At 34.1% G+C, this 27,415-nt stretch overlaps 1 protein-coding gene across 3 annotated transcripts in view; it reads left to right on the top strand.

The window, feature by feature from the left end:
- The window catches only part of LOC105194273 (zwei Ig domain protein zig-8), a 170,657-nt gene that overhangs the window by 65,014 nt on the left and 78,228 nt on the right, over positions 1–27,415 (top strand). For all 3 annotated transcript variants that reach the window (XM_039446448.1, XM_026137247.2, XM_026137248.2), the window contains exon 2: positions 9,878–9,960. The gene's annotated coding sequence lies outside the window, so the exon portion shown is untranslated. The remainder of the gene's footprint in view (positions 1–9,877; positions 9,961–27,415) is intronic.

Raw genomic sequence — 27,415 nt, 5'->3', positions numbered from 1 at the left:
TAATTAATTAAAAATGAGACAACAATCATGCTTAACGAGAATTAAATTACATTATTCTCCAGACAATTGTCACATATTAAGCTTTATCGTTAATTATATATATAATCTCTTTTAATAAAAACTTGTAAATATTTAAAAATATAAATAAATTAATAAATAAAGAAATTGATTCCATTAGGTCGAGCTTTGATTTATAACGTACAAATATTTCATAATTGATTCAAGCAAACTCTGTTTTCGCATAAACAAATTAATTAAGAACGAATTGTACTCATTAGTGCGCTGTACATAGCATTTACTGCCATATATGTACAAGGAAGAAAAATAAAATATCTGAACGCATTGATTATTTTTAAATTAGAAAGTCCAGAAAATTAGAATCATTTACTTTTATTAATTTTACAAAAAAGTCGAATTTCATTCAGTGTTATCGAACAGAGCGATAAAAAGAATGAAATCGGATACTTGAAACAAGGCAACCGTCGGTTCCTAATATTTCCGAGCTTACCAATTACGAGGCACTCGTTTTTCTTACTTTGGTCGAACAAGAGATCCTGAAATACAAGACGCGGAAGCGAATTTATATCCCTTCCAGAACTCCACGTGGCTCGGCTGCCCGTACGTTGGAGAAAAATAATTAACCCGCCGTTCTTCTCCCGTCCCTCTCTTCGAATCGAGTACCTTGTTGACAACAAAAATTATGGCCTGCGCCGCGAAGTAGCGTCGCCCCTGTCTATGGGCTCTTTTCTTCTCTCGTTACCGTTCGATACCTACAAGCGTCACGTTCTAAGTTTTTGTTTCGTGCCGCAGCGGAGAAATTCCACTCGTTCCAGCACGTTCTGCCCCGCGTTCCGATCGTTCTTTATTAGGACGCACATATATAACGTCTATCCAACAATTCGATAAAAATAGCTTTGGCAGTTGCCCGCTATTCGCAGATTCGCAGATCTGATCAGTACGATGTTCGAGAACTGAGACGATTCCTCGCGGCCTATCAACCGTTCAAGAACGGTTTTTTAATCGAAAATCCAATTCTAAAATTTCACATGCTTAAAAATCATTCTGTCTCGAAAATTTATTTTGCAAAGTGACCACTACAATTTTTTTCTCAGAACATTCACGCAAATGCCTCATACTTTTAACTTTTTAACGTATTAAGAGAGGAGGAGAAGAGAGAGCGATTCTCCCTCAGACGTCTTAGCAAGAATATCAATTTGACACTAAAATGCTTGTCATAGGCAAAAATTTTAAATTAAAAATTTGTTTTTAACGGAAAACATAAATCACTACGACTACTTGGATAAAAGACAAAAAAAAAGCAATTAAAGTAGTGAAACTTTTATGGTCAACTCCTTTTTGCAACAAAGATAAGTTTTTGTTTGTAACGCAAAGAATTTTATTATTAGTAAGAGGAAAGTATGAAAACGCATTTTTAATGAACTGAAAAAGCTATCTGATAATCGGTGTTGCACTTAGATAACTTAAAATTATCTAAATAAAGATGAGATAAATTACATCTTTGTAAATGCATCTTAAATAAAAAATATAAAGACGATTTAATTTTAACATAGATAAAAGATAAAATTTTATGTAAATTTACAATACCTCAATAATTTCTAAATAATATCGCTGCTGAACAATTTGAAATATAAAAACAATATATTGATATTTTTATTTCTAAATCTTTATTTTCTAAAAACAAAAGTTCTTTAAATAATTTAACAAAAAATATTTTTTGGATCTGAATCAATACGCAAACAAAATAAAAAAATGGGAATATATAACTCACATTGACTAACAAAATTTCTTGTACAAATTTTTGAACTTTTAATTTTGAGACAATTTTTATATTGCATTATTTGCATATTACTTTCCAATCTATGTAATCTGAACTGTTTTCTGTAAGATAAAGATGAATATATATTTTAATAATCTAGATAAAGATATTTCTTTGGCTAAATGACTATATAGATAATTTCGTATAGATAGCGGTAAACCCTACTGATAATTAGTCTCTTGGTGATTGTTATCAATAACATAGTTTAAGCAGGCATAAGGGAAGAAACCGCCTCAGGCCTCATCTGCCCAAACTACGCCACTGCCTCCTCGAATTTTCCTAATGAGGCAAAATAATACCTGCAAAATCCATTGTGCTAAACTACTTCCAACAAAACAAACAGCTTCTCTATCTTTCAAAAGTAACCTCCCGTGTATCTCGCTCCGTAAGTTTTGCGGTACTTGTTAATGACTGACGCGTACAATGCTGATGCAATGTTCTACCCAAATAATTGTACCCATTGCGGCGCAACGTAACGACGCATAATTGATATTGTTATTCGTTATCGAAGTTAATTAGAACGACTACCGAGTTAATTAGAAACGCAACAAATGTATAATATTATTGCACCGCTACCACGATGCGTCGTTTCGTATGCACAACGTTACACAAATTATTATTGCGCTTAGATTTCTGAGTTTTCACAATTAGCGCGATAACCCTTGAGTGCTACTGCAATCAAACAAACGGTCCTTTCAATATTGAGTAACTTTGAAAAACAACGGTATCTCCCTTTCGGTATCGAAATAGCAGCGATCGTATTTCCTGTTTTATCCTCTGGTATTTGTAGCCGATTTAAAGAATCAATCACTGAGGACAGTTGTGACAGTTATCTAACTCAAAAATGGCGATTTTGCAGTCGCGATTTTTTATTCCCGTTGCAGCGTATATATTTTCCTCCCGCCACGTCGCCCACGAAGACAGACCGAAAATGTAGGTGTCCCTATAGATTACGTCACCGCTCGCGGTTGTTACGGGCAAGGGGCATTTTCCTATCTAGCGCGTATGTAACTTTTCATACTCAGAGCGGCGGGCCGCAAAGCAAGATACGCGCGCCCGCGCGCGCGCGCGACCCGCACCCGTCGCTGTAAGAGCACAGTACCTTTTTTCGTCGTGCCTCTTTTTTCAACCGTTTCGTGAGATAATGACGATCTATGGTGAAAACCGCTGCCTTCTCGCGGTAGTCGCGGTGTGTGCAGCGGCGTATCAAGGCGCGCAGTGCACACGCTACGTCGCAATGGGTCAGAGCACGTCGACGCGTTGTGCTGCACATACGTTGCTGAAAACACGTTGCTGATCTATCAGCAGGCGTTGCAGGGCTCGTGCAGACGCGGACCCTTTTTTTTTATCAGCCGGTTAACACGCATGAAAATGACGACTGACTCGACGTAGCGAAAACACTACGTCCCTGTTGTATTAGGCGAGAAAATAGAACGACAGCGGGAGCATGTCGCACGTCGGATATACATCAGCGTAGTTGCGTGGCTGATTATAGCTATTTCCCTTCGCCAAGCCCTCCTGCCTCCCGTCACAAGGTTTTAACTTAGCGGAACGAAATGTCCGATAATTAAAAAAAATCTGTACAACGCAATATGGAATATTCAATCTAAAGGGAACTTTTAGTAGCAAAAATATCGTCAGTATAAACACTTTCCTTTCATTAATCTCGTCTAAATCGATAATAACAACCTGACAATTACGCAGATTGACAAATGACATTTGCTCCTAGCAAACTTATTTTTATTGTAATTTATAACCTTTGTTAGATGTTTTCGTCATGCCTTCATTATTTATACTTTCGACAACGTTTATACAACAATAAATAGAGGTGCGTATATTTCGAGATAATAGTTTCCAGAGAACCCAACAGAGAGCTGCAACAGAGAGGTACGGTGAAACTTGTGGCCAGGCTAAGAATAACGTAGTCATAATTTTGATACAACAAAGAGTCAGTTATTATTAATAATAAAAATTTTTAATCAACATTTATTAAGCTAAATAATGCACTTAAAGTAATTTTGCAAAATTGTTAAATATTTTTACTAACTTACTTCGCTAATTCAAGGTACAAATTTAAAAATAATGAAAATATTCCTGAGTTTAGTGAACTTTTACTAATTTTAATGATACTTCTTTTTACGTTTCCCTGTTAAATGTCTTGCTATTAACTATTATGCATTAAAACATAGTACGCCAGCTCTCCGAGTTCTTCTTCGTAATTGTTTGCCCGAACTGATTGCCGCACGGAGAACACATTCGGACAGTAAAATATGATCGGTAATTACGTGAACGAACGGAGGTTGCAACGGCACAATCTTTCTCACGCGTGTGTACAGTCGCGCTCTAATGCAATTCCCTCGTTATCCCGCGGGTCTCTCGCGTTTCGTTCGATTCTAACGGGTTTTTTTTCAAATATCCGCTAAAGACATCGACTGAACTGGGATTGCGGCACGGACGTGGAAAAACAAATCGCGTTACGCTGATTATCTGTGCCGAGTTCCAAAAGCCAGAGGGAATATCGAACAGCGATGCGAGAGGACGATATGTGAGACCAATGCGCGATATGCAGAAAGAAAAAAATATTTCAAAAGCCAGTGTCGCGAGTGTCGCGAAGAAAATTCGTACTGTCGTCGTCAAACATCCGAGCTAATTTTACAAGCTAATGTTTAGATTATCGAAAAATATCTAGAAAGATTCAAGCAAAATAAGCGGCTACATTAGAAGATTTTATACACACTCAGAAAAGAAAATTATTAAATTTTAATAATTGCAACAAAATATTTATTTAGTATAAAAACCACTAATTTAATTTAACTATCATTTTTTTGTTGAGTAAATATTCATGTATCGTAAGTACAAATTTCATTGCAACTATTCAAATATTTATTAAAATTTAATCATTTTTAATTAATTAAATTTATAATGGGCTAATAGGAGTAACCGCGGTTGTTGATGCGTAGAAATAATAACAATTTTATTAATTTTACATACAAAAGCACAGTTAATCGTGTAACACTATGCAAGAAAGAGAAAGGGATAGCTGAGGATGACTCGAAACTGAGTCGAAACGTACTGCGCTTTTGTAAAGTTAATAAAACTATTATTATTTCCACGCACTAACAACCGTAGTAATTCTAATTCACTATTATTAGTTAATTAATTGACAATTTTGAGAGTACTACACTTCGGTGTTTTTCATTTTTTATTTTAATAATTTTTTCTCTCAGTACATATATTAGAAGGCAGCTGTTCTACATTAAATAACAATTTCCATGTGTATAACTTCAAAGTTGGCCGAATTTTATTTCATAATTTTTCAGGCCATTTATTCGTAAAATTCTTTTATAATTGAAGAATTTTTCACCCTTAAATTTTTTTTAAATCCTTCAATCAGTTTTATGATTGATTTTTATAGAGCTTTCAACTCAATAAGTCGATCTTGCTAGATTCATAAAAAAAAAGTTCTTTTTTTAGATGATAGGTGGCCAAGGCTTTTTTCCACTAACTTCACCGCTTCCTAAGAATGTTGAAATGCTTACGGATCGTTGGGTTTAACGCATTCCTCTTCATTGCTTTTAGAATAGAAATTTCAATCGTTCAGTATCGCGAGTCTCCTCGAATCATCGAATCGGGAACAACGGCTCAAGATATTGAATTTATTACAGCCCTTTTCCGGCATAAATTTATCACGTTTCATTCGGTAATTTCCGCATTATTGCAAAACGCAAACTATCTTTTTCTTTTTAAATCTTCTTGGTAATAGACATAAGAGAATGGACGAGAATATTCGATTTTTCATATTCATTTTCAAAGATATCATAATCGCGCATTTTTAATAATAATTTTTTCAATAATATCTAAATGTAAATAATTCATACATATTTTGCCATTATACACGAGTTGACGTCCAACGCAGTACATATTCGCGATATTAAACGGTGCAAATATCGACATAATATTGCATTCCACAAAATCTAGAGAGAACTACAGTCACAACGAGCTCAGCTTTCGATGAGACGAAGAATACTGTACGAGACTCTGAAAATACGATCACTATGGAAGATATTTCCAAATCAGTGATCCGAAGATTACATGGCCGGTAAGCAGAACGGTTCCGACTTCTAAAAACTATCGTCAAAGCAAGTAGGCACCAAAGCCTCTTCTGACCAGTGGACTGTGCAATCGGCACGACTTCACTCGTTCGCGAATCGATTCAGCCATTTCTGCCTATCTCGCCCCGTCTTCGTTTATCTTGTCCACTCTTCTATTTACGCTATCGTTTACTTTGTGCCAGGCAAAACAACGATGAGCAAGCGGAGGAATTCGCTTATTTTTCATGCCGCGCAATTCAATATTCGGATGTGCCCCTATTCCGATTTCCCGATTTACTTTGCGTCCTAGAAAACTAATATTGCTTTTTTTTTGTCGTACAATATATTCGTATCACTAATGACAGATAAAGAAGATTAAACATGGCAAATATGATCAGAATCTTTATTATGTGATTTTATCTGCCTCGGAAAATGCAAAATATTCGTCAGCTTTATTGATCAGCGGAATGTTTTAATAGCGAAGACATCTAAAAATACTCAAAAATTTTTCAGAGATATAACCCAATGAACGATGATCGGTATATCGATTACTGAAAAAAGTAATCTCATACACTTTTGGCAAAAGATTTATTTAAAAAATTTATCGGACATTTAATATGATATTTAATTCAATGCCTTAACTCTTATTCGATCAGTTAAGCTTAATCCGTTATTGATTCAATGCTCTTTTTTTCGCGCTCATCGAACAACACCAATTGTTTTTTAACGAATTTTATATTTCAGTTTCAGTTTACTTTCCATTTGACTGAACAAAGCCATGTGAATAGCAAAACGTTCTGCACAATTTTTTTCTTTGTACTTCCTATTCTTTGTATGTTTTTCATATACTTCTGCTCTTCCGATTTTTTTATATCTCCTTTACATCAGTATAAAAAAAAAAATATTTTTACACTTGTTAGAAAATGACGTCACTGATATTTTACATAATTTTTTAAATTGCATAAAATCATACATAACAAAAAAAAGAAATAGAAAAACTTGTGCCACAAAAAGCTATCAAAATTGTCCATGAAAATTGTAAGTATTAGTAATACTCGTGTAAGTTTCAAGAAAAAGCTGTACTTCGTAGAAAATATAATAATAATAATAACACGACGGCAAGCCAAGCATGTCGCAGTATTATTTCCTACCAGCCTACTCCTCGCCAATCAACTCCGCTCCTGCGCCACGGGTGCGAGGAAATATAATAAGAGGAAATGAAACTGGCTGGCTATGAGACGGCGAGAGAAATGGAAAATAGTTTGCCAAAGGGAATATAGGTCACGGTCCCATGTTAAATCAATGAGATTGAATTTGTTCCAAGCAATATATGTATATAAGCAAAGTATATGAGATAATTAAAAACCAACATATAGAAAAATACTATTTTATTATTAAGAAAAGTAATCACTCAATTTATAGTTTTTTTAATAACGGTTATTTTTAACAAAATTATTTTCTTAACAAAAAATATATTCGTCATAAATTAATAAAAAAAACTAATTAGCATGTACTCAAGAAAAGAATTTATACTCTTTCAAAGAATGTTATAAATTTAATCGAAGAAAAATAAGAATTTAATAAGAAAATTGAATTTTTAATTTACCTTAATATTTTTGATTAAAGTATTAAATTATTAGGATTAAAAACATATTTTGAACAAATTTGATACGTATAAAAATTTATAATAGATTTGTGTATAAATAAACTAATAAAATATTTGAAATAAATATTTATATTGAAAGAATGACCAGTCAAATTTTAATGCTCAATAATAATTTACTACGTGAATTTACAAATATTTACAAGTTTTCCCAAACGAGTAAAACCAGAAATGTAATGTCACAAATTAAATTGCTAGTCACTTTAATAATTTTGTCAATTTAATAATTTTAATGCCTGCAAGCATCTCCACAATCTCCCCTATCCCAAGAACTGCAACAAATTTGTTGTGAAAAATATTATCTCGACCAGAGTTTGAACCTGGATCTCCCTACATTCCGTCCGAGCATTTTAGCCAAGTTCGACCACTGAAGCACTTATATAATATTTACTTAACTACAGTATGAAACTTTTCCGTGTGCACATGAGTAGATGTTCCATATTTGCAAATATGGAACAATCAATGCTTTAATTATTCTATTACTATAATTATTTTTGTCCAAAAACTCTAAAAAAAAACATCTAAAAGAAGATCTCGTAATTCAAAAGATTGATTAATTATACCTTTCGTAAATAATGAAATAAAAATTTTATTGAATAACAATTTTAACAAGATGTGGACATCTAATGATTTTTCCAATAATTGCAATAGTAGGACAACTAAAGTATCGATTATTCCACATTTGCAAACTTCGATGATATTATAGATCTTGTTTGTACAATTAAATGAAAATACTTTGTAAACATAAAAGCAATTATCGGTGTAATAACTTTGTAAAGATTCACCTTCTGTGTGTGACAATAATTACATAATAATTATAATTATTGAGTTGTAAAAACATATGATATAACAAAGCGCATATATTTGAAAAATAAAAATGTCACGTCTTCGAGATAAAATCAAATAAATGTAGCAAAGAGACACTATATTCCCTAGTTAAAGTTTCTATAAAGTACATGCATTTAAATCAAACTAAAGCAGACGAGCAATCCAAGAAGCGTAAGGATTACCTTCGCAAGAACATCCAATAACTTTGTACAAAGTCTAATTCTTTTATCCTGCGATTTTAAAGCTCCCAGACAAATGCTTCAATTTATTAGTATTAAAGAAGATAATAAGAGGATTGCGATATGAAGAATATCGATCATATTATGATAAAGATTGATACTAATTATGTCTCTCATAAATGATGAAATTAAAATTTCGTTGAATTACAAATTTAACGAACCGCGGTGCAAACAGCTTTTTCAATAATTACGCGGTGTAAACAGCTTTTTAATAATTACAACAGTAGAACAATTAAAGTATCGCTGGGATCGACGTAATGACGCGAAATACGACAATACCGGACGCGCGTGACGTATCCACGTACGTGACATCATGACATCAATGAAATTAATGATGATTACGATACACGGGTAAATCCACCGTGCTTCGGTGAATCCATCTACCTAACACGCTGCGAGAGTACCACGGCTACTCAGCGTTCTCTAAAAGTGGTCCATCAGAGAGTGCCGTAATAAGTTTACGCTCTCCGTCAACATGGCAGGTTAAAGTTCACGGAAACTAGATGGGTGCTTTCGGCTTAACACAGTTGCTATCAAGTAGGCGCGCAGCTGTTTTAACGACCCATCCACCGTACGCGCTTGCCGATCTTGCTATTTAAGATACGCAAATATTTTGTTAGTGTTAAGGTGGTGAATCGAGAGACACCGTCAATAATATTTGTCGCGACAATGATGGTGGCGGTCGCGAAATCAGACTCGAAGAAACGATCGCGTAACATTAAATCAATATTATCAAGAGCTTTTTGCAAATTACCTGAAAAATGATCTAACAGTTCTCTGGAAAATTCAACTTGACGGGGCCTCTCGTCGTAGCGTCAAGCGTGTCATTCTGTGAAATATCCTAGCTTAACAGCAAGATATATCGAACGGTCTGTATATACATAGCGACAGTGTATATGTGTGTATACATAGATATATAAAATATATATATGTAGCCACAACGGCGCAACGGGGATACACGCAGCTTTCGCCTGCCAATAATTTTTGCTGGAAGGATCTTGAAAGTTGGTACGAGCGACGTTGATTTATATCGAACGAAAAGTGGTTCTTCCTCCAGCGAATTAACGGCGGTGGATATAAATAGATTTACAACGTAGCCTCTTTCTCGTGTTTGCTGATGTCAAATGTATAATTGGATATATCTCCACTAGATACTAATTCTTCTACCTTCCTCCGTATAACTTCGCGCTAATGGTTCGACGTTCTTCTTTCGTTGCAGATATAAATGGAATGAGGTGTTACATTTCACCAGGTACCGTCGCCGAGGGACATCCTAGAAAATTCCACAGTGTCCAGCATGCAGTGAGTAAAGCATAAAACATTCGATTAGCACTCGGCTTTGCCAGGAACACACTGCGACATTTACCCATCGCGTATTGTCTCTGAAGTTTCGTTAAAGCCGCTAATGCGCGTATGTGCGAACGTCCGGATGAATACAGATGCGTGTCTACGTGATCGAAATTTCGTACGCCGGTTTATGCCCGATAATCAATGCAAAAGCGACTAATCAGTTACCGCCCGCACGCGACGCGCAAATTGTCATTTGGAGTGACGCAAATTGCCGCAGTCGCGGAAACGCCGAATAAAAATCGTGTCGTACGAACGGCAGGACAATAAAGAAGGGCGCGCGCGAGGTAACGAAGTTACGCCGACAAATCCCGTTAAAATTCACGATGCGGAATTAGCACATTATGACTTGCAAATTTGCAAAATGCGAGCGCGCACCGAAAATAAATACGGCTGTATGTCTACGGTGTTGTGTCCCTCAGGCGAGCGCGTAATAATCCACCTTCAAGTGGTTAATGTTCAAATACGTCTCGCAAATCAAGATGAAACGGACGAAACGGTCATTCGCAATTAACAGACGCTCCTTCCCGAGTCAGTTGCAAGCGTTATTATTCCAATTGTTGATTTTATAAACGCATTTAGCAACGTTAATTGGGAATGTTTATGCGTACCCAAAACATGTATTCACATATGTACATAAATATCTACGTGTTCGCAATCATTTCATTCGCGTATTTATGCATCGCCGCTTATACGCGGACAACGCTTGATTGATTACACCTGAGCCTGCCGCTAATTACTCAATGTAACATTTCAATTATAACACAGAACGGTTAAGTTCGATGTTTCAACTGATTAATATCTGTGTACTTAGATTAATGCGCAACAAGAATGGCAACAACACGAGGAGTTAAATGCAATTAATTATTCTCAGATGATTGCAATTTCCTTTTTTTTCCATCTTAATATCCTGTTTCCCGTCGCACGGTACATTTGCATACGCTGGTAATTTGTATTTTAAAATGAAATACTTTTTTGTAGAATTAAGAAACCTGTCTTCGATCACAGTCATTAAAGCTGATTACGCTAATTGTTGGTCATATTAATGTATGTACATTCTCATATGTCTGCGAGGCTATGTACATATTCAACAATTCTATCTAAATATATCCCACGTGTATAACGCAATTCTACATCGGCGCATTACCGAGCATTACTAATTCTCACGTTCTCTGCCGTAGTATCATAGTAAACAAACAAAAATAATTAGAATTCACTGTGTGCAACTTAATTAAGGTATGTGTCACACTGCACATTGCTGAGGTGTGTGCGACGACACGACGCAATGATGCAAACGTCTGATTCGCAACAATTAGCTCGCCCACACGTTATTAATTTTATATCAAGTTAAAATTAGACGCGGACGAGAGCGCGCGGAATATTCGACCATGGGCAATTTCAGCGTAACGCGAACGGCGTGTCGCGTGGCGTAGATCGAAAATTCCTTCTACAAATCGACCGCAACGATTACACGGCCATTACCTTAATTGCTGGCGCCGCTAACGCGCGTATTCACGCGTGCATAGTTATTCGGCTGGGCAACGTTCCATGCACGGGTCACCATATCCGGTATCGACCTTACACATGGGTGTTCGCTGTTAGTTTGGCTTGCCATTCTCAAGGGAGACGTAGTTCTCGTGAGTGTCATGTCGAATTGCACGGGTCAACCGGATCCAGCAAGTTAAACGAGCGGATCCGGATGGAAATATCTACAGTAATCTACACGGATGCGATTGCGTACGGGGGGACAGTAGAACTTGGTCTATGATCTGCAAATAGGACTGCCTTGCAACGAAACTCCAACCCAGAACGCGAATTACGTGAGTGGAATAACAGCTACTCGTCCTAAACTTAGCTGGGAAACTCCGAGAATTCCGATAATGGACAAAGCATATTCGATTTCTATTTTGCGAGATGACATCTGGGAGAGAAAGTCGTATCTAAATGTCTTTCGTTGATAAATCGTATTGGAATTCCTAACATGCAATAATATATTTAATAGAAAAAAATTTTCGATATTTAAATTTAAATATTGAAATGCAAATTATTTTACATTTTACATTCAAAATAAAAATATTAATAAACGTAAATGTATAGGTACTACACTATCATTGCTACTAATAATAGTTAATCTTTAACCTACGTGATGCAGAATGTAACACCGCCTACAGTTTTCAAAATTTAAATAATTTAATGTAAATAATTATAATATTGATTAAAAAAAAACAAAAATTCTTGAAATTTTATAAAAATTTGTTCTTTCCGCTCAAATTTTAAGATTTTAATTTTAAAAAAATAGAAAATTATTAATGTAATTTTACAAAGATTGTAATTGACCACAAAAGAAAAAATATTAAAATCCTCAGAAATTGCGAAGATGATAAATTACGATACGGATAAATTACAATAAATTAATATACGGATCTTATGGACTATGTTCTATATAGAACAGACTCTAATTAGTTTACTGTAGAAATAAGTTAACTAATTAGACATTATATTCAAAACAAAATAATGAAGATAGCTACAAACGTGTTTGCGCACGTAGCCAGACATTGCTGTTCAGTTACCCAAAAGATTTCGGCACAGATGCATATTATTTAAAAAATAGCATTATCAAAAATTTATACAAAAAAATAAATATTTTTAATTTTACATTTTTTATTCTTAAATTACTATGCAATTGTCTAAGTTTAACATTTATTTAGATAATACGTGTAAATCTTACTTCATATATTCCCGCAATTAATTTTTATGTCTTATTATTTGTATACCACAAATTTTTTTCAAAAATAGATAATAAAGCAAGTAAATTAATTATCTCTAAATTATATATCTCAGATTATAGATATAAATATTTCAATCAATTAGAGTCCTGATGATAATAAATTTATAATATTTTTATAATATTTTGTTCTAGACATCTCTAATTTGTAAGTAAACTTTAACAGAGTTATAAAATTAAGCAATTTTAAAAAATTGATGTTCTAATAAAAAGTTAAGTATAAATGAGTTTGTTTCAATTCTCGATAAAATTATATTAAAATAAATAGAAATACATTCAAATATTTTAATAATATATCTTAATAGATATTAAGATTATTTCTTACTTAACAATTCTATAATCAACTTATCACGAGGTAATTTCACATATAAGAACCATACTAAAAAAATATTAATTTCTCATATTAGAAAAAGACAGAAAATTATTAGTTTTCACTTATCATTAAAATATTATTAGATAGCCAAAAACTAATATAAAATTTGCTTTTTCAATAAGTTAATTTTGTAAATAAAACTTTAAAATTGAAAAGTTGGTCAACTAGCAGTCTCCCCTACCTATCGAAATATATTTATTTATGTAAAATTATTTTGCGAAATATGAGAGATTGGAGATGAAGAAAAGTTTTAAAATTAAATCCAAAGTGGAAAGTCTAAACACGCGGCATACTGACAACACTTCAGTACTCAGCTTCACATTAATAATTGGCAAGCGCGAGAGATCGGATGCTTGCGTATTCACGCCAAGTGTATCACGACGAGCAGCTTCGATTAGAAATTCCTGAAGGGTTATCCAGGAGTATGCTCGACCTCTAGAAAGGCATCTAACCGAATATGGTCGTGGCTTGCGCGTAAATTATGCACAACGACGCATACTCTCCTCTATACGTCGTATTGCTCGCCCATTATCGAGAGCGCGCGACAACGAGCTACATGATGAAATGCCAAAGTGTGCAATAATATCGCTGATAACTTCCGTCCCATTAACACCATACTTCATCTTTCTCATAGTTAACGTTCTTGACAGTACTACGTGACACTTGAGACAAAAACACCTCACACAACTGTAAAACAGGATTATGTCAAACAAAATTATATATATATAAAACGAACTACAAAAGCTTCATATTTTCACGAGTTCAGAAGATAGCCCAGAATGTGCGCAAAACAAACATGTAACATCAGTTTTTTCGGACGGTAGCACAAAACAAGAGATTTATAATGATTTATCGCAAATAATACCGTATGTTTAATCTCAACGGATTACCGTAATATAATATACGTCTGTTAATTATCTGCGTGGCATAAAACTTTGTTGACACAAAAATATATATGCGCGCGCGCGCGCGCGCATGCGAGTCGATGGATAAAAAAGTTGATTTAATGTTTTGTATTTACTCTACAGTTTAATGTATAAAGAGACGCAGAAAAATATACGTATATTTTCTAGTTGGATCCTAGTCAAAATAATTATGCAACTTAATATTATGTACTCAAGCTTTTAAATATTAAAATAATATAAGATAAGGAACATACAAGCCTAGCCAGATGTAAGCGCTGAAAATTATTATTTATTTTTCTAAGCATAAATTAATCTTCTTCTAATGTTATTCTATGCTCCTTATTTTATAATCATACAACTGTTACATCGTACGTAGTTACATCGTGCAACAACATTCTACTGTAACAAGACTGTTGAACTGTTCATTAAATATAAATAAACTGCATTTCCTTTCCGATTACCATCCTTTTCGATGCGACTAAACAATATCTACCCTGATCAAAATTGAAAGAATCCCACCGTACGGGAAGCTCATCTCTTATTAACAACGCCAGTTGTACCACGATACGCGATGCACTTGTACAATAGTATTACGCGGATGATAACGTGAAGCGAATTGATTTTGCCACGTGACACAAGTGTCAATAAACGAGAACACTAGAGAAAAAGTGAGTGCCTATCACAATAACTGTATTTTTATTGAATTTGGATTACAAAAATGCTAGACCGGAGACGAGCCGATCTGGATGACAGTGATGTCCAATGAGTGCGGCTTATTGCGGCGCGGTAAGTAATAACAACACTGACCTCGTATATCATCGTTAATCCATCAGAATGACACTATTGTTACAGCAGCCGCTGAGAGGAGAAAGGGATAATTGATCCAAGTAACAATTGCGGGAGATCAGAAATCGCAGGCGCGAACAACGTGTACCATGGAAAGCGCGCGCAGACAAATTTTCCATAAAAGAACCTGTCCAGGGCACGAACGCCGCCAACTTAGGAGCCCGCATACATTTACACGGTTTTATGCGGTAAACTATAAATTGGAATTAACCGGAGAGTGGTATGCGGCCGCGCGAGTTTTGGAAGCTTTCCAAAAGCGGCACGTTATTGACGCTGCGGATCCGGTAAAATGCGGGACGCGGAAAAGCGCATACGGTGCGCGGCGGCGCAAGGTGAAACCAAAAATCGTCGAGCCCTGTTAAAGATAAATAAATAAAAAAAAAGGAGAGAGGAAACCGGAAAAGCACGTAACGCGCATCGCGGCTGTGCCATATCCGATGCGTACACAGGTGCGGCGTAGTGCAGCGCTTAGCTCGGACGTGATACACATTATGTTGGGAGAGTTTACGGTACCGTTTTGGTATAACCGCCGTAGCGTCGACCGTGCTGGAACGATAGAAAAATGTAACTCGGTACGTCGTTATAATTAACCCTCCATTACGCTTAACGTCCATTAACATCGTTAGTTTCGACGCGCGGCAGATATAGGACAGGATCGAAGGACTGTGTTTCTATGTGGGAGCCGTGCAAGCGTGAAATTTCGTCGATGCTAAATCGAGCGAATCTGCCATTTCGATGTCAATTAATATTCCACGCTCCGTTTTGTACTAATCGCTCACAGGAAGCTCCATTCAAACGGAAACTTAAGTCAACACCTAAATATAAACGCACAATACGCGGTCTAAAATTTATATTCTACTATCTAAATTGTACATTTTTGCAAAATTTTTTAAGAAGTCTATTATTTTATAGAAAGAGAGAGAGAGAGAAAGAGAAAAAAAATGTAATTACAATTTCGTTCAAACCGCGTAAAAATAAAGCAACATATTAAAATATAGTGAATTTTCATCCAAAACGCAAGATAATAAAATAACCTAATAATTATTACGAGATAAATTTTAAACTGTTTTAAACGGGCTCGGTTCATTTTATTGCATAGTTTTCTTTCCAATGGTGACAGCTGAAAATTTATGTAACGAGCGTGATAGAAATTAAGCACCATGAATGTAATTAATGTCAGCAAGAAGATTAAATTCCTACATATCTCTACTTTTCAATTAAAATTATCTTTTAACTCAAACCACTATTCACACATTCGTGGTATATTTGTGCAAAGATTTGAGAAACGAATTATACAAGAATAGAATACCATCGTACTTCCTATTAATGTTCCAAAAAAGTAGATCAACGATCAGTTTTCCGGAGAGTTTGCGCTCACGCGCGAAGATTTCTTATCCATCTATTATCGTCGACCGCCATTAATGCTCCTGCATGCTTTTTACTCGAGCGTCAGAATAAAATGGAGATTCGCGAAAAAAAGTGCGTGTGGATGAACGAATTCTTGAATCTCTAATCAATCTTAATGTAATTTGAGCTTGACTGATAATAATCGAAGTTTTAATCGCCAAATTGATATTCTGCTAGCTCTTGTGCTCTTTTAGGATGAAATCAGAAAGATTTTTATTATTTGTCTCTATTAGCAAAAAAAGCTATATAAATTTTTCAAACAACTAATAATAATATTTTCCTTGAATTATAAAGTAACTCAAATTTCTTAACGTATATTTTTCGGTATTTCTTATAATTTTAAACTACTTCTAAGTAAACAGACCTTTTTTAATGCATTTATGAAACGCTTTTGTTATGCATATTCAATTGAAAAAAAAATCGATGGAAGTCCCTAAGACTTCACACAAACAGTTTAATAACAATATAAATAAAAAATATACCTAGGGATAATATTCGCAAATTATTTCACACACTTTATATTTATATTTCATCACGATCTTCAAAGTATTTTGACGAGTCTCTCCACTTTGACGATTATATTTTAAACAATTATTATAAATCAAGTAAATATTATAATTTTATTATATTTATGCAAAAAACATAAAAAATAAATTTTGATCAGCATAATTTCCAAATTCAAGTAATTCATTAGGATTATTTTCATTTAAATACTCTGCTCAACACAATTAGACGGGCAAATTTTTCGCAACAATACTTGGCTGTTAATCGAATATTTACTCACGATTAAAACTTGCTCGCTTAAGAACGACCCAGCGACCTCTCCGACGATCGCTTCGTAGTTTTATCTAAAAGCATCGATTAACAAAGCGGAGAATGCTCTAACTACGCGCTAGTTGCCCTCCTAAACTTTCTATTGACAAGTATCACCCATGATTAACGAGAGAGGGTACTTGCAAAGCTGCTGCAAAATCTTAGCAACCTAGGGAATGGGTCATCCATAACGCGAGCTAACAAAACGCTCTCTTCGATTCGTAACGACTCGTAACGACTCTTAATGATTGCAATTCGTTAGGTATGCATATACAAATTGCCAGGAAAATCTAGCATAATGAATTCCCCTTTTTCAAGTTCTCGCAGAAATGAAAGAGGCATTTCGAAGCGTCCAAAGAAGTTTTTCCTCCGATTCGAGAAGATTAGCGAGCAATTCGAGCGCGTTCGTGCGATTGACTTCGTTTAACGGCATTCGTATAAGAACTCGATTCGTTGAATTCTATGTATTATTTTGTACAAACGCGCTTTATTTACTTTTACTCAATTTTGTAGTTTCTTTCCAACTGCCGTGCTTTGTTAGCACAGTCCAACCAATTTTAAAAGAACGAATATTGCGTCCCCTTGGTCATACTCCCCTTAAATAGAATTCCTGTAACGTATTCCCAAACGTTATTCGAGACTACTGACTACTGACATATTTGGCAACGAAATTCAATCCGCTGACCGAATTTTCCACTCACGGATTTCCGAAACGAATACCACAATGTTTACGGTGTTGTTGCCAAATGGCGAAAATCTTATCTATCGATCCGATCTCTGCTGAATAGCACAAAGGAGAAAAACCTCGTGCAAAATTCACATAAGACGACGCACATAGAGAGTTTACACAAAGCCGCAATGAAGTTATGCCGAAGTTATGCGTGCGCTTAGCGATTACAATTCATACTTAGGGCGCTTAAGAAGCTTACTGCTACGAGCAAATTAAATTTCTCAGTAACGTAATTACGATAATGTACCTTTTTTTCGAAGTACGTTACATAATCAGTAACATAACTAATCGTATCGCACAATAAAGGCATTATCAGGTTTTCATGTAAAAAAAGGCACATTCGAAAGTATTAAAAATAAATAGTTATGAAACTTGCGTATCAAATTGAAAATCTTATAGCTTTAAAATAACGATTTAAGACAACAGGCGAAATGCATTAAGATTATTTTAATGGAGCATTCTACTCTTTTCAGTTATTTAATTTATTTTGGACAATCCACAGCCGGCTGTTTTACAATTTTTTTTTTTTTTTTTTTTTGTATTCGCGCAGTAAAAGATCAAGATCGTTACGCCAAATGCACATTCACAAATACATTCACATTTTCCAGCTGCCGCCACTTGGTTACATCCGCTTCCGAGCTTCTTCTAACATCGCACCCGAAAGCTCCAATCGGATCTCTCTCGTGCGACATTTAGTCGCTCCACGAAGTAACGAGAATGTAATTTTCCAGGATGCATATTATTATCATCGGCAGGACACATCGCCTCCGCGACTTCGTTCTCCCGCTTCGGGAGAATATTCTCGACTCGGCTCGAGCGTACCTTGCATTTCCGCGCTGTTTTCCTTCCCTTTTATTCGGATGCACGCTGCAGCTGGCTTTCTCGTTAGCATTCATCTTTCTCTCGCGACCGAATACCGTTCCTTTCACGACTTCTCGGTTCATCCTTTCGAGTGTCCCCTTTCATATTTTTGCAAACTATGACTCAACAAAAAGCATTCTATGTATTGTCTTCCATCTCGCATGCGTGTCTTGCTCTCTAACAGTCGCTAAACTATTAGTTTTTAAAATAACTTTGCCTTTTGCTAAAGCATTTAAAGATTTAACTGTATCCAGTTCTTTCCGCGTGTAGATTTTCCTCCTCTTTGGAAATAAAGCGTTATTTCAAATCATTCCAGTTAAATTATTATTCTTCGTTAAAACTTCGAAATTTAGGAACACATAGCTCATATAAGTAGTCCACTTCTACTCGTAAAAGTTTCGTGCCATAATACTTTTTACTTAGAACAACGTTGTTTATTGCACCATCACTTTTGTGGGAGATTAATATCTGACTGCGCAAGGCATTCAAGAATGGATTACACGCAATAGATAGCGATCGTTTGTAGAACAATACTGCCGACACTGGATATAATTTATCACGAAGCATGATAGTGCGGAGAGAAAGCAAGTTTGTTTGCTTCTGTTAATCCGACAGTACACATCCTCACCGCTAAACCTATCATCTATCGAAAATTAGTATATTGTCACCCCAATATATCGATATCCGATTGTTCACGTGTTCAGTAATATTAATTTACTATTCAAATAAGCCTTGTTGATTTTCGACTAGCAGATTGCCGTGTAACAATATATGTTATTAACGTATATGCGATTTGCTATTATTATTTGAAATATAATATTACGCGAATGCTAGGAAAAATAAATATTCCACTATCTAAAACGCAAAAGAATGGATCTTGGTGATTGCGTAGATAGGTAGAATTGTTCCAACCATGGTAACGTCTCCATCAGTAATGTAATTCGTCATAGTGCCACGGAAGTGCAAGTTAATTCACGTCCAACAGTGTGCAGAGCTGCCACATCTAACAATAGAAACTCAACCCAAACTTTTTCGTAATTTCGTTCGGGGTATGATAACGTGATCCGCTGACTAAATCAACGTTTTCATAATGGATCGCGAAACAATGCCGAAAGAAGCTGATATTAATCGTGTTAAAAAGAAGAATGCATTATGTAAAATAATATTTCTTGATTTATAATTATTGGAGACCAATCTTGCTGATACACAGAATGTCCCAGATTTTCCGGTATAAACTTTAATAGTATATCTTATAGCAAAAATGTTTTAAATGTTAAATAAACATAAGTTTAAAATGCTTGATTAAAAAGTTATAACAAAAATATAAAATCCGTAAGAAACAATTTTACCCAATAATAAGTTTGCATTTCAAAATACCATTTGTTCATGTCAATACAAGCTTAATGAACATCAATGTAATATTAAATTTATCATCCTAGGAATTTCATGTCAATTTTATTTGAAAGAACACGGAAAGAACGGTTTTACTAAAGCGTCCAAAAATTTAGCTGGATTATAGATCTGAAAATAATTTTATTGAGCCATCAAAATAACTGTGTAATACATTGAAGTATAATAAGCAAGGGCGCAAAATGTTTTGATATCCTAGGTATTAATTTAATTGTTCTACAATTATTTTAGAAAAATTTTAAACAATCAATTTTTTTATTTTTCGCATTTCCTTAAAGTTTTAAAGAGTAAATGTCTAGAATGTATGAACCACATTTTATTGAAGTCCGAAAATTAACAAAATTGGTTCCAAAGACGGAATTTTAAATGTTGCAGGTTCTGTTGTAGCTAATTCCTAAAGTGATACGCTAATTCCTAGAGTGACACGCTCAATATACATCGACGTTAAGCTTATATTGACATGGCGGATAGTACTTTGAAATGTAAATTTTGCAAAACTCATATTTTTATTATAACTTTTTAATAAAACATTTTGAGATCTATGTTTTTATAAAGCTTTTGTTTAAGTTTTACATAATAAAATAATACATATATAAACATAGTATTTCTTATTGCATAACAAAGAAGCCAAGAAAAAGAAATTGATCGATTCATTCCAACATAAAAAAATAAGCGGATCGCCAGTTGAAAAGAAATAAAATATTTAAAAAAATAAAAAAATTAATGAATAAACTCCTTGAAAGAAGTTTGTAACTCCTTAGTTACAAACTCGCAAAATTGTGATTTTATATAAGAGATTTCTTCGCGTACTCGATATCTGCGATATCATCAACTAACACTGAATTACACGCAATATAGTTGTCTATTGTTTTCACTGCAAAAGAAGCACGCGGAAATAATTAGTAAGTATTGATAAAACTGATCATATGAAGTAAAAAATTAATAATAACTATCTCAAAACTTATAATAATCCTATTAATTTTATGATCCGATTTGCCTCAATCTATCCTACTATTAAAGTTTGTATGAATAAACTTGGAACTCTATACATATATATCACATTAAAAATTAATAGAACTGATTCAAGTAAATTGACTAAAATTTGATCTCATTAATTTTAACAAACAACAAACATTCTTTACGAGGAAAAATTATATAAAACGTCGTTCATGTGTACATGTATCACACAGTTTGTTAATTTATATACTTGACAGTTTTATTGAAAGCTTTAGACATATAAGTATAAATTATTAATTGTTAAGGTGATAATTAATTTATATTAATATGTCTATTAATTATCAAAACGATACCCAAATTTTATTTTGAAACGATGATACATTTTGTACAACATGATGTACAAAAGCGATATAGAACTTTATATCACGTATTTTGATACACATCATCCATATTAAGCGAGTGATACCTAACCACCGTAACCATACAAACTAGCAGTTCGTTAGTCTGGGCTCAGGTCTCACGGATCTGTCAGCTTGATATCTATCTTTCAACCATTCTAGCTCCCTCCTATCTCTGAACACCTCAGCGCGAGAACGAGCGGTCTGAGTTTGTCCTGAGAGTTCCGCGATTTAATATTCGAACATGTCGCCTTGATATTCAGTGGACAGATATTAGCATGTAGAGCAGGACCAAGTTTCACGATGGATTTGCTTCCGCTCCGTTGTGCGTTGAGTGTCAAATTCCGTGGAAAACTCACAGGAATTTCCACGCTCCTAACGAGTGATTTCCGAGTTGCGTTTCAGAAAAAGACGCGTCATTCGCCATGTTAATAATGATGACACAGTATTATAAAATTAATATCGTACTATAATAAAATAGTTTACGATATCTTCTCAAAAAAAATGAATATCGAATCTATGCTTTACTTCTGGAGCAATGCAAGAGAATGTAATCAGAGGATTGCTAAAAATCATGTTTTTTTTTAAAGAATTAAAAGTATATTGAAAAACATGTTTAATAAAAATACATGATTTAAACATGTTTTAAATAATAAAATATATAAAATAAATTTATAATTTTTTAAATACTAGCTGTGCCCCGCCAAGCGTTGCTGTGGCTCAGTCTGGTTAAATGGAAAAGTAAGAAAAGAGAAAGCGCTGTATACAATTTTTGTGGATATACAATTTTTATATAAAAACACGCGCGTATTCGAATGCAACGTTGTGTCAAAATTTCAAAGCATTCGTTGAAGAACTTTCGGAGATTTAAGATTTTGAATAAACAAACATTTACATTTTTATTTAGATAGATAGATAGATAATAAATAATTATATCAATCTTAGATTACATATTGCATTTCATGTTTTAATGTAAAAATTTAATAATTGATAATTATTTTATTTCCAAATTTCATTTCATTTCTGTGTAAAAATTTCAAAAATATACATTCATACACACGCGTGTATAATTAATGGCAGTATTGGTCAATTTTAAACACTTTTCATATTAATTTAATTAATAGCAATAAATCTTAATTAATAACAGTTTCATGTAACGTGAATATTCAAATCTCAATTGATATAATAACATTTTTGGATTTTCATGGAGACGCGGATGCAAGATAATGGATTGACGATATACATTTCATCGTCGCAATGAATTTCAGCTCTACGATGAAAATTGTTGGCAGTACAACTCATGGTACGTACTCCACACTCTCGGTACAACGATAAAATTTCATGGTCCGTAAAAGTCACCAGCACGCTCATATCAAACCGAACCGTCAATTCTGTCCGCCAATTTGAGATCGTAGAAGGCAAAAACCTCTTTCACGCTTGTCGTCGCTCGATATTTCCAGATGCGTCACGTCCCACCGAATTAATTGATCTCCCTCCGACTCTCTTCTCGAGATTTTTTTATTCTAGGACGTAGTTTTCTAAATAGATTCCCGTGAATTTCGATTCGATAGCGATTATCGCGCGATCGGTATAATTTGCATGCGTCCTAACCCGTTTTCGATGAACCAATACGGATACTTCCGTCAGACAGGAATGTGCACTCTCATCAAATTGAATCATCAGTTTCGTGTATCCATGAAAATGAGTGAGCGGTAATTGCGCAAGCCGTAGCAAAAGACCCACAGAACACCCAGAGAATAATTGTTTAAATTGATTAAATTGTTTCTTTAACTTAATTTCTTTAAGTTGAAGTAAAAATACCTCTAAGGAAAATAAAAATTTATTTGATTTCAAGAAATATAAATTATTAGTCTTTTTTTAAAATAAATAAATTATGTTTTAAATTTAAACACATAATTTTTTAATTCAAAGAAAGTTTTGACAGAAATGTAAAAAATAATTTTACTATATTAATTTTGAAAATATATTTCTTTCATTAAAAAAAAAAAAATTTGCATTGCACAACCAACTGTTTCTTTAATTCTAATAGAAGAAACAACCAAAAATTTTTTCAAATTATAAAAACTTTTCTTTAACCATATAGCAATGCACAAACTTTGATTCAAATAAATTTTTTTTTTTAACTCATAGAAACTTTTCTCTGGCATTAAACTACGGCATTAAACCGCAGCATAAAATATCTTAAATGTGACATACATTGACGTGATAATGTGCTATTGAAGTGATAATGCTCCATATCGTGTTCTACATTCGCGTTCGTAGATCGAACCGACACAATGATGAATTGACAAAGCGAGTGTATATCTCGCTTCTGGAAAAATCTTCTCTTCGAAAGAAGAAAATCCTTTTAAGTTTGCATAATATATACGATGTAATGTTGTACGTTTCGCAGATCTCCTACATCTCTGTATAACAATGCGTTGTTTCGATGCTAAAAGCAATCGCTAAGGAATTGCGCGGCTGCAACCGCAGAAGCTTTATCGTAAAAAAAAAATAAAAAAAAATTGCAGACACGAGGCGTCGGCAATCGGCACAATAGATAGCCGAATTAATACGCGATAGGATAAACGTCGATTTATGAGTGTGCGTTCTGCTGGAAATCTCCCGGCGGCAAAATTTTATCTATGGGCAATAAAAGTTGGCCGTGTGGTGTAACGATCGATACATTCCCGTTGCCGATGAGCCGACAAAAGCTTCAGCTGTTTTCGGATCCTCGAAAGAGTGATCGCGCCCATTCACCCGTTCTAACCAAAAATTTCATAGATCATTTTGGCGCGGCGGCGGTCATTCGTCGCGTTCACGATCAAAGAGTCCGTCGTCCGAGATATCCGATCCAAATACACAGACAGATGCCCAGCCTCCGACCCGCATTCTAATAGTATTATTATGAATACGGACGACTAGTTACCAGCGCCATCGTGTACTTCTCGCTCCTTTCTTCGCGCCCTGCCACTTTTCGTTCTTTGGTACATCCTTTACATGCTAATGCCCCGCCGCTGAATATCATACGGGCGGGTTCTGAATATGAAATAGTTTGAAATTGGAAAGGGAACGTTGTCCCGTTCCAACTAAATGCACTCTATCTTTCTCGGCCAAGACACGAAGCCGACAGAGTTAACGTGACGCGGACGAATAGCGGAGCTACCTCTTATTTCCACCGTACTTTTGAAAAAGATGTAGAATAAGAGGAAAGACGAAGAAACTCGAACCTCATCGCGCGCTCACGGCAATTAGTTGGACGTTGCCGTTACTTGCAACAGTGTCAGTCGGTATTTATTATTTTCGCGGAGTATTTCGAGACTGCGACTTATTCTGAATATCAGAAGACAGTTTGAACTCATACATAAAATATATTGAACAGTAAAATAATAGTTAATTAATATTTAATTATATTACAAAAAAGATAATAACACGACGAAATTTGCAGTAGAATAGAATAGTTTTAATGTTAATTAAATTTTTCTACAAAGTAACAGAAAATTCAATAAGTTGTTAATGGTAGACATTGTAGATCCGAATATCAAGTTCTTGGACTTCTAAGTAGAAATAAACGAAATTACACCGTCAAAGTACATTTTAATTATTTTTATTTTAAGGCTTAATTTTAAGGACTTTAGACATCAAGAAATTATTTCATAGAACGGATTCCTCGTGGTTCAAAACAGGAATAAAAAAATCTCATGCTATACCTTTTATTCTATTTTATGATTTTTTACTTGAAAAATAAAGGAAATTCCATCCCATTCATCTGTCAGTGGTTAGGTGTCACGCACTACTCACGGATGAGTGACTTTATAAATGTGCTTTTGTTCTGTTGTTTAATTAGCTAAATAATCAATATAGGGTAAATTCAGTATATTCAGTATAGAGTCTAATTATGACAATATCCTAAATATTGAAAATCCGATCTTAAATATTTTCCTAATTAGAAGATCAAAGTTTTAATTTAATAAAATGTTATAACAGTAAGTAAACTTTCTAAGAAATTAAATATAGTTATATAACAACATAATTTATGAGTTTAAAAAAACATTTTCGATCAAATTTCCAATATTTGAGACACTAGCAGTAATTGGGCCATTTACTTTTTTTGTGTGATTTATTTAGTTCCCCCATATAAATTATTTGTATTGCATAATTAAATAAACTTCATATATAATATGGATATAATTGAATATACGTGTAATATTACACATTTAACTACATTTTTCAATTTTGTCAACCTTTTAGTATTAACTAAAAATTTTTTGTAAAATTTACTAGGTCAAGTTATTTAAGTATTTCACTTAATTTTTATTCATTTTGACTTCATTACAGTACACGTAATTAAATTTGCACAAACTCAAAGACTTTGTTACTTCCATTCTGAGTTTTTTTTTATATTGTACGCGGGAGATATTGATCACTTTCGGATACGATTCGTAAGCGTGGTTCACACGATAGTAATTCTACGAGGAAGCTCGATAGTTCGTAATTTAATTATTCGAGGGTAATTTACGTACACAGAGATATCGAAATCGTCGAATACATACGCGCGCTATGTGTGATTGGTGGTATATCGATAATTTAATGAAAACTTCGCTTTATAATCACTCTGTTTTTAAACCATCATACGAGATCGAGCGCGTCGGCGTCACAAGCACGCGTTAGCAAGGTAATAAATTATTGTGCGGCCGAACCGCATCATCAGAGCTAATCCTCGCATCGTGCTCCCCTATTCCCACATTTCCTCTAATATACTGCGACATTGTAGCCTTGTAAATTGTCGCGATTCGATGCTAAAATCCAGAGTATTCAACTTGGCATTCATGTTTATCACACACGCTGACGAACAACGCGCTCCACTACTTTATTAGCTCATGAATACGTCGTTTACAAAGACGTCGATTATAAATTTACTATGCGTCAATGTGCAAGACTGAATGTTGTGGTTTACCAACAGTTTTAATTACTTCAAATTGCGAGACGCGCAATAATGTACAATAAATGATTCACTCGCATTATCAACGATTATGATTAATGATTAATTCCATCTCGTGGCGAACCTATTCTTTGGAGCAATGTTTTTTAAATATTGTTATTTAAAGGGAAAAAAATAAATAATTACAATGCCCTACACCAAACTTTTGTCTCCAGGACAGATGACGAGAATGAGTAGAATTTCGCTTATAATACACTGAGGGAAAAAATTTTAATAAATATTAAATTTTAATAAATATTTATTCGAATAAAATGTACTAAAATATTTAGAAATATAAATACAACATATTTATTTTATAAAAGTACTACTAATTTAATTTAAATATCATTTTTTTGTTTTAAAGTAAATATTTACATACCGTAAATAAAGATTTCATTTATTCAGTATTCAAATAGATATTTATTAAAATTTAGGAATTTTTTTCTTTTAGTGTAATAACCAATTTTCGTCTTACTTATTTGCGTGTGTGCATTTACGTTTATTTGCATTATAAAAAAAGAACGTAAAAAATATAATAATTATTTTGTATAATATAATAATTATGAATATTACACGTTTGATTCGTCGATAAAGCGATTTTGGGCATTTATAATCTCGCAATCGATATAAAATAAATATTAAGCTAAAAATCTTCTAAATTTACATTTAAAGCACTTTGTAAACAGGTGGATCCAGAAAATATTCTACAATGAAGATTATTGTACGATGATCACATAGTGCCCATCATATGTAGCATGCGGTGCAAGATCAGGCAGCTGATTCGATTTTGACGAAGCCACCATCTACATGGCGCCATGCTAAAAATGGAGATTTCGGGAATTTATGGTTTTCATTTCTTGAACGGTGTCGGACGTGTTATTCGCGATGCACGTGACAGAAATATTCAACGAGTCAAATGTTGGTTATCATCGTGTCCTTCTAAC

Source organism: Solenopsis invicta, chromosome 3 (genome assembly GCF_016802725.1).
Source record: "Solenopsis invicta isolate M01_SB chromosome 3, UNIL_Sinv_3.0, whole genome shotgun sequence".
Lineage (NCBI taxonomy): Eukaryota > Metazoa > Arthropoda > Insecta > Hymenoptera > Formicidae > Solenopsis > Solenopsis invicta.
The sequence above is the reverse complement of the archived record's forward strand: the minus strand, read 5'-3'. Positions and strand labels throughout refer to the sequence as shown.